The sequence below is a fragment of the Lutra lutra genome, chromosome 4 (genome assembly GCF_902655055.1).
Source record: "Lutra lutra chromosome 4, mLutLut1.2, whole genome shotgun sequence".
NCBI classification, from domain to species: Eukaryota; Metazoa; Chordata; class Mammalia; order Carnivora; family Mustelidae; genus Lutra; species Lutra lutra.
In genome coordinates, this window is record NC_062281.1 from 1,802,207 (window position 1) to 1,815,597 (window position 13,391).

Sequence of the window (13,391 nt, forward strand, 5' to 3'; positions counted from 1 at the left end):
GCGGGAGAGCCGCTGGGCCTGCCGACTAGGGGCGGGGGGAGGGGGCTCTCGCATGTCTCAAGCAGGAAACCCGGCCTGGGGATCCACGGCCTAGAGGGGTCTCCCGAACCCAGGGCCACAAAAGGCCTGCGCTCTCCCGCGGATAACTCAGACCCCATGCCTCCTCTCAGGACTTCGGGGAAAGTTCCAGGTTTCTGCAGCGAGGGTCTTCCCAGGACCTGCCCTAGAATCGAGCAGGGGGTGTCAGGCCTCTGTGCCCAGGCACAAGGGAGCCGCAGAGTGTCGCCGCCAGCTGGACAGCCTTACCCCGGCCCTGCACGCCTGGCAGGCTGGGGGTTTGACAGCTCCCTGCCCAGTGCTCTCCCCATGGGGACCCTGACCCGGCAGGTGTGTACACACACACACACACACACACCCGGGGAGTGCCGTCTCTGCTCAAAACCTGGGTTTGCCATCCATCAGCCTTGGCCACCTCCTCAGGGTGTCACCTGGGGAAGTTCCCTACCCTCGCTGCTAGCTCCCATTTCCTGAGCTGCAGAACGGGGAGGGTGAAGCAGGCACACACCTCAAGGCCCCCAACACAGTGCCTGCGTGGATGCGGGAGCATCTCCGGGAACGAGGAGGGTCACTGGCTGCAGGGATCGGAGAGCCTGGGCTGGTGCTGGTGCCCAGGAGATGTTACACAATCCCTGCTCTGAGCTCCGGGCCCCGGGGGGCAGGGACGTATTCTGGGCTGGGCCAGAAGCCTGGACGTGGGCCTTGCTCTTTTGATTCCCTTTTCTCAGGGACGGACCTGACCTCATTATGTGGAGAAGAAAAACTGGGGACTAGCCCCTGGGGCCCAAGGGGGCTAGCCGAGTTTACGGTGGCGGCCAGGCAGACTTTCATGGCCCAGGAGCCAGCCATAGGCTCTGCGGGAGCACTGGGGCTCAGGCCCTGGGAGGTACCCCCACCACACCCCGGAGTTCCAGCTGGCCCGCTCTGTCTAGAGTTCAGGGAGAAGAGAGCCCTGTGGCCTGAGCTCAAAGAAGAGAGCCCAGGACTGGGGAGCTCAAAGCTCATCCATGTCAGGGGGCTTCCATGAGTTAAGTGCAGAAGCAGCCACTAGTCACAGCGGGGGGCAGGGGGCAGCTGCACCCAAAGACAAGAGACCTTCTCCACGTCCTGCCTCCAGAGATGGAGAGACCACCAGCTGCAAACCAGGACCAGGACAATGGAAGGAGCCCAAGAGTGCAGGGTTCTGGAGCATCCTGGAGCTCCCCAGGAGACCCCAGGTCCAGCCTAGTCCTCCCCACACCGTTGGCCAGAGGCCTATCAGGGCCTCGCTGAGTGCGAGGCCTCCACGTGGGACAGGGCATGGGGCACTAAGCCCTGGCCAACACTGTGCCCCTTCCCGCCAGAAGCTCCCTGTCCTCACGCCCGGAGCTGCATATGTGACCGTCCCCATGTGCCCAAGCCGCTGGCCAGACGCTGAGCCAGCCACCATGGCGCAGGCCAGGAGATGGCCGACAGCGCCACTCCAAGAGAGAGCCCCACAGACCACCCCTGTCTGCGGCCAGGCCGCCCGCTCTCCAGCTCAGGGCTCGTCCGGGACATCAGCCCTGGAGCCATCCTTGCGAGCAGGAGTCGGGGGCCAGCTAGTCCTGGTTCCAGTCCCCACTGTGTTTCTCAGTGTTCGGGCGAGGACACCGCCTCTGCTCCCCTCCTCCGAGCATAGAGAGGGGCGGGGGCATCCGGAAGCCAGTTCTCCAGCCTGGGAGCTGGGGAGGGGACGGCACCCCGAGGCGAGGCCGGGGTGAGGCCGGCTGGGCTGGTCTGCAGCCGGGCTGCCGGGCCTGCAGGGCGCCAGGCTGAGAGCTGCAGGCCACCTCCTGGGAGAACGCCAGCCCGGGCTCCTGAGGAGGACACTAATTAGCTTATCGGTCTCATGGGGGGTGGGGGGTGGGGGGGGCTGCTGCCTGCTTTGCCCGCCCGCAGCCTCAGGTCACAGAGGACACGAGAAGGCCACTGCCCTGGGCCGGGCCCCCGTCCGGGAGGCGGGCTGAGGTGCTCACTCTGCAGGGGGGCACAAGGGTTTGTGGGACCCTGCGGGACTGCCATGCGGGCCCCCTTGGGCCCTACCTTTCCCTGACGCTGAGAGCCCTGGCAGGGAGGCGCGCTGGGACGGGGACCCTCTCCTTGCTCCCTCCCACTCCTGGGTGATAACGGTTTCCTGTGCATCTTGTCCCTGAAGCGCGATGACAGCCCTCAGCTGCCCCACACAGACAGAGCCGCTGAGGCTCAGAGAGGAGGTACCCTCGCCCAGGGCCACACAGCACGAGCGGCAGGGCCCGCAGACAAGCACCCAGCCTTATCTGTCCGACACCGTTCCAGGCACACAACCTCCGAACTCCTGGATTGTGGGGAACACATCTGAGGGATCCTCAAGGATAACCTGGGACCCGGAGCACAGAGAGGTGACCTGCCCAAGTGCCCCCCCGCCCTTTCCCCCCACCCCCACACACATCAGGAAAAGAACTCAGGCCATGCGGGGCGCCCAGGGCTAGCCAAGTCTCCCGTGCCATTCTGGACATCAGCCAGGGGCTGACCTGCAGCCAGACAGGTAGACAGGCAGTCCCTGTCCCTGTCGCTGGCGTCTTAGGCTCCCCCTCTGACCCGGGAAAGGCCAGGGGATTCTCAGTCCTTCTTTCAGCAAAACCTCTAGGAGGCCTCCTTTTGTACCCCAATATCTGGAAGTTCTTCCCATGTCTGACCGGAGTGCTTCCTGCTCTAGGGACCCCGTCCCCGTCTCTGCAACCCAGGCAGGTCACTCCCCTCTTGCACTGGGAGACCATGTGCTGCCTCTTGACTGAGCTTCCAAAACTTGGAATATCTGGGTCATGGAGCCAACCCCCCCGCACCTCCCTGAGCCCAGGCCTGAGGAATCTGGGTCAGTGACACCTGCTCCTCCTCCCCTCTCTAGGTCCAGGGCGAGAGGAGGAGCTGGGGCAGTGGCACCTCCAAGACCAGGAGGGCAGGGAGACCCAGAGGGTGAGAGCGGGAGCTCTTCCATGCCTGAGTCCAGGGGAGGTTTAGGGGGGGCTGTGTCTTCCCCATCTGACCAGGGCTCCAGAGCAGAGCCACACCTCCCCCATCACACTGCCTGACCTGCTGGGAGGCCAGGCTGGTTCACCTCTACAGCCACCCTGGCCACAGCCGGCTCCTGGGCTCCCCCAGTGAAGCGGTCCTTGACCCACAACTTCCTCCTGCATTCTGCTCTGCTCACGGCTTCAGTGTCCTCTTCTGCAGCCTCCTCTGGGAGGGCAGGCCTGGGCCCAGCCTGCTTGCCTTGCTGCCGGCCCCCCGGTGGCGACACCAGCCCAGACTGGCAGCCAGCCCTCCGCCCCTCTAAACTTCCACTGCCCATGGCAACCTCGACGCCACCCCACCCCTCGCTCTCTCCCATGCCCACGGCCCACCCGTCAGCAGCTCCGACCGGCCTCCTCACCGTGCCAGGAAATGTGCCAGGCATGTCGTCCTCGGCTCAAAGCTCCCACGGCCCCCTCCTCACTGAGACACCCCAGGGCCCTGGGGGCCCATCCAGCCTCCCTGACCTGACCTCACTGCTCTGCTCCTCAGGGGCTCTCCTTGGGCCACGTTCAGGGGCTCCCGGGACAGAACCACCCTGCCCCCCGCCACCACACACTCAGCACTCATAGCGGAGCCGCTGCCTGTCCCCGTGTCCCAGGCCAAGAGCGGCTCAGAGAAGATAAGCAGGCTGCCATCAGCAGCGGGCCTGGTCCCCAACCCCGCTCAGGGTGCGCGGGAGCCAAGGGGTGTCACAGACCCTGGGAGGAGGCTCAGCCCATGGCACCTCTGCCCTCTGCCCCCTGCCTCCTGGCCCGTGCCCAGCCCAAGAAGGCGGGTCTGTTCCCGCTCAGGCGGGTTCCATTCCAGCTTCTCGGCGCTGAGCTGCCAGCCCTGTGAGGAGGGGAGAACCAAGGCTCTGCCAGTGCGTTGTTGTGGGTCACGTGGGGCCACATTGCCTTGGGCCTGGAGCTCACAGTACATCGGGGGATGGTAACAGAGAGGGTGCTCTGACAGCCGGCCCCCCCGCCCCATCCATCCGTCCACCCACCGAACCAGGGCACTCGCTGCATTCATGAAGCCTCCTGCCGGCCCACGGAGCAGGTCTATTACAGAACTAGAACCGTCAGGGTCCCCTGGGGTTTGATGGGCTAATTCACACTGGAGTGTGAATGACTCATAGGTAGCCTCCTACACAATCGAAAAAAGCCGGAGTGGGCACAGCACAGTCCAATAGGGTAACCGGGAACGGGCAAAGTATCTGCCGCAGAGGCTTCTAGAGGCCCCTCAGGACTTTTCAACCTGGTCTTCAAGATCATCAATGGGCTGGCCTCCCCTCGTGCTCCCCACACCCTCTAGCCTAGGACGAGGCCCTGCTAAATCACACTTCACCTATCAGAAGGCCTACCCCCCACCTCTCCCTGCTGACTTCTGAGCCGCAGATCAAGGTCTGTGCTGAGTCTCCTCCAGAAAGCCCACCTGGATAGCCTGTGAATTCCTCAGCATTGCACCAGACCCCTCCTTCAGGTCCTATCCTGCTTCTGCGGTAGGACCCCTCTCCCTGGGTCCTGCCTCAGCCCACAGCCGGAGATTGTCAGGATTCCCAGGCTCCCCTGGCCCTGTTGCACCTGCTGGCCCACGCCAGCTGGACAGAGCCAGTGGTGACCCAGCGCACAGGTGCCATCTCCTGCTTCCAGCCCTTGACCTTGGCCGGCGTCTCTGACCATGGGCCTTCCTGTCCCCTGGCTGACTCACCTGGTCCTTTGGGGAAGCCTCATTGAGCTCCCTCTGTGCCCAGACCTATCCCTGCTGGCCACCAGCTCATGAGAACCTGCAGGCCAGGTCGAGTCTGCCCCGCCATGGCCCGGCCCAGGTCAGTTCTATCCTGTCTTGGCTCAGGTCCTGGGGGCAACACCCATGGTCCTGGGAGGATCCTGGTATCTGCAACACGTGGACCCTGGGGGAGGGACACCTGCCTGACCAGGGTCTCGCTAAGCGTGCTGCTGGGTGAGACCCGGCCTGCGCTCCTGCACATGGGCTGGCCCTCCTGGAGCAGCCAGTGTCTGAGCCACAGGATTCTGTCCCGGGAGCCTCTGCTCACGATGCGGACATGCCTCCCGCCTCACTGCCACCTGGCGCCAGCCATGCTCGGAGTCAGCTCCCAGCTGCAGGCCTGGAAACCTGGCCCTTCCCGTGGTCCAGGCTCTTACCCTCACATCCGCCACACCCGGGGCAGACCTGGGGCTCTGGGAGAGGGTGGGACCCTGGGCCCACCAGCCCTGCAAGCCAGCGATCTGGCCTGCTGACCCTGCTCCACCTGCTAACCTCCCCCAGCTCAGAGGCCTGCACCCCTGGGACCTGACCTGAGTCTGTCACCTCACTTAGAACTCCCCCGGCACCCCTCCGTCCAAGCTCTGTCCCTCCTGTCCCCTCCTGTCCCCTACCTCTGCCCACGGACGGACCCCCGCCTTGGCGCCCACACTTCCGTCAGGGGTCTGCTTACTCATTCATCCAGCAAGCCCCTCCCCGGCCTGCCTTTGGCAGGCTCTGCACTCGGCGTCCCGGACAGATCCCAAACCTGGCCACCTGTCCCAGCCTACTCAGCCCGGTGGCCTCCAAGAGGCCCTCCCAGATGCCACAGCCTCCCTAGCCTCCCTCCGTTCTCCCACTCGATCTTCTCCACTCCGGGGGCATCTGACACTGACCGCTGTGGTCTGGCTGGCCACTGCGCCACGGGCGTGCCCCAGGCCCCACAGGGAGGGGGCCGAGAGCTCACCGCCGCACCGCCTTCCCTGTCGTCGCTGTCTGTGCCCTCACGGCCGCCCCGAAGCCACCGAGGCCAAGACGACGTCGCAGGAACCCCATCGACGCCGCCGACAATGCACCCGTGGCCGCCGCCGCCCTCACCACCACCCTCCTCACGACGCGTGGGCAAGGCCACCATCACCGCCACGTCGCCACCCGCCACGTCGCCACCGCCACCGGCAGCCCCCGAGAGAATGCCGTAATCACACCACCCCCAACCCCAGCAGCAGCATCACCACCACACCCCTGACGTCGGTCACGCGCCCGCCACCATCACCCCATCACACGGTCACCAGCAACACCACCACGGCCATCACCGCCATCCGCGCCGGCACTGCCACCATCGGCATCGACAGTACCATCGTCCCCACCGCTGTCCCGCTGTCTCTGTGCTTTCACGGTCCCTGGTGTCACCGCCGCTGCGAGCATCCCGAGCGTGGCCAGCTGCCAAGCCCATTGCTTTCACCAGCGAGTGCTCCTCGCGCCTGCCGTGTCCAGGGCGCTGTGTAGACGGAACCTGTCTTACGGGAGGTCCCGCCATCCCCGTCACCCAAGGACAGATGCACACAGGCAGCCACACCGTCACCACTGCCTGTCACACCCCGACCGCCACCCAACCTTCCAGGCCTCTTGCAGTTCCCCTGACTCCCGAAGGCCCAGTGAGTCTGGCACTTGAGGTCATCCCACCATGCCCTGTTTCCTGCCACCCCCGCACCGGCACCGAGGCCTGGGGGCAAGAAGGGGCCCTCGGGCCTCGCTGACATCTTGGGAGTCCTTGCCACAGCTGTCCCACCTGCGCCCTCCCACAAGCCGCATCACTGCCCTCTCCCCCCGCCCCCCCAGGCCACCAGCAGGGGCCGTGGCTGCCTGGGGAGTGAGATTAAGACCTTTCTGCCTCAGGAAACCAGCCGTCACAGCCTCCAGCAGAGGGGAAGCAAGCATCTCAAGGGAGGAGAGCTCCCCCCATCCTGCAAGTCCAGCCCGTGGACCCCTGCCTCAGCTCCTTTGCACATACTGCGCTGGGGCCCAGAGGGCCTCTGCTGCCCATCCCCAAGTGGGCTCTAGCTGGGGAACCTCCCGCTGGGCCCCTGAGGCCGGCACTTACCCCGCAAGGCACAGTGCGGGTCAGAGAGGGGCCTTCTCTCGCGAGCTTCCTGGAGGAGGGGTAGGGACAGCACCTACCTGCTGACCATTTCCCACTGAATGACCTGCACTCAACACCCATCACCTCATTTCTGCCCTGCGGCAAACCCATGTCTCAAGGAGCCAAAAGGGCTCGCCCACCGCGACCCTGTTAGTAAGGAATGGGGCCGAGATTCGAGGCCAGGCCTGCAGCAGGTAGGACCCCTGCTCCTCCCACCTGTTCAGCTGCTGGGTCATAGCAGGTGCTCCGGACCTGGGGGCGTGCCCTCAGAGAGGGATGGACAGACGCCGCTGCAAGGACAGAGTGGGCAAAGGCCCGGCAGCCTTTGGGGTGGGCTGAACCTGGGAGGGTCCTGGGAGGATAGGGACGGCGGCAGGACGGGGTCTGGGCAGGGCGGTCCCTGCAGGACCAGATGTTGGAGCATGGTGGAGCCCCCTCCTAGGTGGATGCAGGGGGGCCCCGTGTGCCCATGGGGTGAGCACCCTGTGGGTGGGCGCTGCTGGGAACATGTGGCTCTGGCATGGTGTCCTGGAAGGACAGACGGATGGGGGGATGGGGCCCTGCTAGGAGCACCCCAAAGCAACTCTGTGCACTGGCCAGAGGGGCCCTGTGCGTCGCCGTGTGCACCCCTTCCTGCAGCAACGTGCCCCCCCCAAAGCCAGAGCCCGACATAGACTCACGTGGCAGAGCCTGTGGGGGTGCTGCTGAGGGGGTGCGGGTGCCGATGGCAATGGCCCGGCTGGTCCCAAGCCCCCCTTCCCAGGCCTGTGGCCACTCGGCCCTGTGGCCGCAGACGAGCAATGTAGGTGACTTCGTCTACACCCACGCCCCGCCAGCCCATCTCCCGCCCCTGCAGGCACCTCCGAAACAGAGCCACCCACGTGCCACCCAGCGCCGGTCCCACTCTGCCAGCCAGGTTTCTTGAGCTCAGGGGCTCCTCTCCTTGACCCCTGTGTCTCCGTGGATGCTCTGCTCAGAGGACCACATCCCCACCCACCTGCGCGTGGGGAGAGGCTATGGGACGGATGCAGGGGCCGCGGGTCACAGCTGGACACACAGTGGTAGGAGGCTCGTACGCAGGGAAGGCCCCCGCCCTGAGATGCGCCCTCCACACCAACACGCTGTGCTCCTGGCCAGACCACCCCCTTCCTAGGCCAGAGCCCCCTCTCCAGACATGCCCCCGGGTCTGTCACTGGCCAGGAGTGACCAGCGTGCTCTTCCAGAATGACCAGAATGAGAGGGGAAAGCAAGGGAGAGGGTCGGGAGAGGAAGGGGGCAGATAGGGCCGCGGCCAGCTCTGGGCCAGCACTGGCAGTCCCATCCTCTGCCGTGGCCTGTGAGGTGCCTGGTGGGGGCTGGGGGGCTGGCGACACCTTCCCAGAGTGGGTGGTGGTGGGCACCTGTCTCCTCCATCGTATGGTCAGAGAGGCTGAGGCCCAGGCTTGCATGGCGGGTGTGGCTGAGCCGGGGGTTCCCGAGCTGGAACGAGGAGCTCTCCTGACCCGCCAAATGTGGCTGGAGGACACACACAGGACCTCCCACTCTTGGGACAAACCGGCCCAGCGGGCATTCCAGTGGGGGCAGCTTCCTTGGCCCCTGCCTCCTGGGGGGCCCCCTCTCATCCCACAAGTGAGGGGTGAGGGATGGGTGCACCTTGGTGGATATCCCGCTGGGTGGGTGGTGTGGGGGCACCTCGACAGTGGGACGCTGCCAGACCCCACTGGGCAGACTGGCTGCAGGGAAGGAGGGAACGGGCGACTCCCAGTCCCCTGAGGATGAGGCCCCCTTCAAACGGGGCACAGTCCAGCAGCCTCTGTTCACCTCCTGGGGGCTTAACTGTGTGTCCCCAGTAGGGGAGACACGTGGACAGTGGACGAGACCCAGGCCCTGCCCGGGGGGGCCCGTTCCGCAGGAGTAGGGGCAAACAGGAGGCAGGAAACACTCCCTGGGGTCTGAGCTGGGAAGGAGGGGACAGGACTGTGAGTGTGGGAAAACGGGCAGGAAGGGGCCCGCACCTCTCAGAGCAGGTGGTGTTTGAGGCTGCAGCAGAACTGGGTACAGGGGACAGGCCCAAACAGGTCACCCATCCCTGAGGGGGCAGCAGCAAGGGGCCTGTGGGGCGGAAGGCAGTGGAGGGGGAGGGGAACCGGGCTGTCAGCCAAGAAGCAGCGGGAGGTGCCATGACCTCCTGGCCCATCTGCCCCCTCCCGCTCCCGCCCCTGCAAGGAGACAGGAAGGCCTGGGCTCAGCAGCCCCTGCAGGAGAGGGCAGGTCCCCAGCGTGGCTCTGCCAGCCCCCGCCCCCCAAGGACGAAGTAGGGGGAGACTCAGAGAAGGGAAGGGCACAGGGGAAGGGGCTGGGGCAGACTCCAGGGCTACAGGGGGTGCGGAGGGGGGGAACTGGCCGCCCTCTCCCATCTCCCTTCTGCCTGCCTCCTCTACCCCCATCAGAAACCAGGCTTAGTGGGAGGACTCCGGCTGGTTCCCAGCCGCTGACAGGGACCTAGGGACCCTGCCAACTCTCCCTTCCGCTCCCCCTCCCCTCAGCCTGCCCCTCACCGCCCTCTCCAAGGAAACCAAGGATAGGGGCAAGGCTCTTAGAGGGACTGGGACACACACTGGGGCAGGGGTCCCCGGGGAGGGGAGAGCCTGGGTCCCGCCCGTCCCTGGGTGGCAGGGCCTGGCCGGGCAGCCTCCCGGGCCTGCTGCTCTGCAGACAGCAGCCCTCCTGAGTCAAGGAGGCATGTCTGAAGAGCCTGGAGCGGGGTCGGGCTTCAGGTGCGTGCAGGACGCCATCCCTCCGGCAGCCCGTCCTGGCGTCCGCTCCGCTGGCTCAGCTCACCAGAGTAAAGATGCCAAGAGCCACCCAGGGGGAGAAACCCCCAAGCCGGGAGGGCTTGTCAGAGGCTCCGCAGCCCATGTGGGTGTGGGTCCCGGGGCCCTCCCGGGGCTGGTCCCCAGCACACCTCCCCCCAAAACTCAGGCATCCCAGGAGGCGCACTGGTGGGGAGTCCCTGCCCCCCACCTACACACAGGGTCCCAGCTGAGCAGAGCAGATGGTCTCCCAGAATCTTACCAGCTCTGACTTCTAGGTTCTAACTCAGCGGCTGCCATGAGGGAGATGCCAGGAGCTGGCCTCTTGGGACCACAAGACCGGGGCCCAGGACGGGCTCCGGGCCCTCATCAGCTCTGTCACCCAGCAGTCTATCCTCTGCACCCCATCCTCCACCTACCCTCCTGCACAGCTGGGAGTTCTGCAGACCCCCCTTTCCCTCCCTAACACCCCTGCTCCTCGGGCCTCCCCGCCAGGGCCAGGCTGCTGCAGTGCTGGGGGGTGGGGCGCCGAGCCACCGTCAGGTCAGCCGGGGATTTGGAGCCATCAGGGTCTGCAGCTGGGAAGGGGGATTCGGCCGCATAATGTGGGCGCCTGGGGCGAGGGGGGCTCCAGGGAGCTGTCAGGAACCAGAGTTAACGGAGCCGCTGAGTGTGGGTGTTGAGGCTTCATGTGGAAATGTGTGTGTAACTGGGGGCGAGGCCGGTGGAGGGTCTGTGCTGTGGGCGGGAGCCTCTGACTCAGTATTTCTAAGACGAGCACGTCACATGGCCAACTGTCGCATGTGTCTAGAAGAGGAGGTGGCCTGGTAAGCACGTGACACTCATGTGATCATCTGTGAGCATCCTGAACAGGTTCCAGAGAAGACACATGGGCAGGGCTCAGCATGTGACCAGGGTCAGGGCTCAGTATGTGACCAGGGTCAGGGCTCAGCATGTGACCGGGGTCAGGGCTCAGCATGTCACCGGGGTCAGGGCTCAGAGTATGACCGGGGTCAGGGCTCAGAGTGTGACCAGGGTCAGGGCTCAATGTGTGACCGGGATCAGGGCTCAGAGTGTGACCAGGGTCAGGGCTCAGAGTGTGACCGGGGTCAGGGCTCAGTGTGTGACCAGGGTCAGGGCTCAGAGGAGGACAAGGATCAGGGCTCAGAGTGACCAGGGATCAGGGCTCAGAGTGTGACCAGGGATCAGGGCTCAGCATGTGACCGGGGTCAGGGCTCAGTGTGTGACCGGGGTCAGGGCTCAGTGTGTGACTGGAGTCAGGGCTCAGAGTGTCACCGGGGTCAGGGCTCAGAGTGTCACCGTTCAGGGCTCAGTGTGTGACCAGGGTCAGCATTCAGAGCATGACCAGGATCAGGGTTCAGCATGGGGCCAGGGTCAGGGCTCAGTGTGTGACCAGGATTAGGGCTCAGAGAGGGACCAGGATCAGGGTTCAGCATGGGGCCAGGGTCAGGGCTAAGTGTGTGACCATGGTCAGGGCTCAGAGTGTGACCAGGATCAGGGCTCAGCATGTGACCGGGGTCAGGGCTCAGAGTGTGACCAGGGCTCAGGGCTCAGTGTGTGACCAGGATCAGGGCTCAGAGTGGGGCCAGGGTCAGGGCTCAATGAGTGACCAGGGTCAGGGCTCAGAGTGGGACCAGGGTCAGGGCTGAGTATTTGATAAAGGTCAGGGCTCAGAGTGTGACTGGGGAAAGGGGTCAGCAGGTGACCAGAGATCAGGGCTCAGCAGGTGACTGGGGTCAAGGCGCTCCATCTGCGATCAGGACTGGGCTCAGGGATCACAGTCAGTGCCACAGATGGGGCTCAGGGATCACAGTCAAGGATGGAAAATCACTATTTCTCATTGGGAGGTCCCTGCCTCCCTCTCCCACAAACACCCACCCACAATACTGCACACATGTGACACCCTTTCTCACCACCCCCCACAGGTCCACGCCAGCAGACTCAGCTCCTGGGTCACAGGTGGAAGCAGACTTGCGGCCCTGTACCTGAACCCTCTGTCCGATCATCTAGGAAACCCTGGGCTCCTCTGTGCCCTTTCATGGGGTGAGGAGCCGCCCTCACCCTGGCCGTGGAAGGGACGTATCCAGCACCGAATAGGGGTGGGTATGGGGGACACAGCCAGGTCCCTCTACCACAGCACCCCAGTCTCAGACCCTCCCCCGTGGGCCCCGGGCTACCCAGCCACGGGTTGGATTCCTCCGTCCCCACTCCAGAGAGTCCCACTGAGTCACAGACTCATAGGTGGCCCGGCTTTCTCCAAGGCGGCAGCAACAGTGCAGTCAGGCTCACGGGGCCCTGCCCAGGACCAAACAGGGAGCTCGCATGCGAATGCTACCCGGGGCATGTCGCAAACACGGCACATGGCCCCTTCCTTCTGTCCTTGGGGCCCTGGGCCCCCAGGTACAGAAACTTTAGCCATTCCATGCCTCCAGAGGGGACCGTGGGTGGGTGGGGCATGTTGGGATGGTGGGCAGGCCACCCCCCCGCCCTGCCCTTGAGAGTTCATGGCCAGAGGTGAGAAGTGGGAACCTGGCTATAGGGTGGGCAGCCAAGGCTCCTGGAGGGCAGGGTTGGCCTCGCGGTCCTCCTGGGCCACAGGAAGGCCCTCAGGACGTGAGCAGGACGTGCTGGCCCAGCCGGAGCTCTCGCAGCTGCTGCGCAGGGAAGGCAAAGGGGATGAAGCCCGCCTCTCTGGAAAGCAATTTGCTTCCAAGGGCTTCACATGGTCCCAGGACTGGCCAGCAAGGAGACTATCAGAAATGAGGGTGGAGCCGTCAGGAGAAAGAGGAGGGCCCTCCAGTAGGGGTGACCCGTGTGGCCCAGGGCTGCAGGCAGCCTTTGGACAGCCCCTGGGGGTCGGGGAAGGGCCAGATGGACAGACCAAAAGCCACAGCTCAGCCCGGCTGCCTGGGAATGGGGACTCAGAGGGGCTGGCCAGGACGCTGCAAGCACGTGGGCCTGCGTCCTTGTTCTTTCGGCCATCACTCTTTTCAGACACCCCATTTTATACCAAGAGGTTATGCTGCTTGTAAAACCCAGAGAAAAGCAGGACAGCAACCAAAGCCAGAGGGCCACTTGCCAGGGCAGCAGGCCGGCCAGCCCTCTCCCAGCCCAGAGCTGGTAAAGGCCAGTGGAATCTGCCCAATGGCTCCGCGTCGCCTCCGAATAGAGCCTGGGGCCGCCTGTCCCTTGCCGCAGTGCTTGTCTCCAGTGCATGTGCTAACTCAGGCCTCTGCTCAAACCTCGTCCCTCAGAGAGGCTTCCATGAACCTGCTTTAAAAGGCACTTGACCCCACCTGCCACAAGTGTCACCTATCACCAGATCCGTCTGGCTCTACTTCTTGCCATGTGGCATAGCTGACGCTTTCATAGGGTCTGCACATTCCTGCTTTACCGCCCTCCTCCGTGTGGACAGGACAAGGCTGAGGACAAAACCTGAGAGACAGCTGCCTTCTCTGTGGTTGGTAATCACTGGAGGATGGGTGGATGGATGGATGGATGGATGGGGGTGGATGGGATGAGGATGGATGGATGGGGGGGGG

At 64.7% G+C, this 13,391-nt stretch overlaps 1 protein-coding gene across 7 annotated transcripts in view; it reads right to left on the reverse strand.

Moving 5' to 3' along the window:
- ADGRB1 (adhesion G protein-coupled receptor B1) overlaps window positions 1-13,391 on the reverse strand; it is a 77,725-nt gene that overhangs the window by 28,003 nt on the left and 36,331 nt on the right. The gene's annotated exons all lie outside the window — the stretch shown is intronic.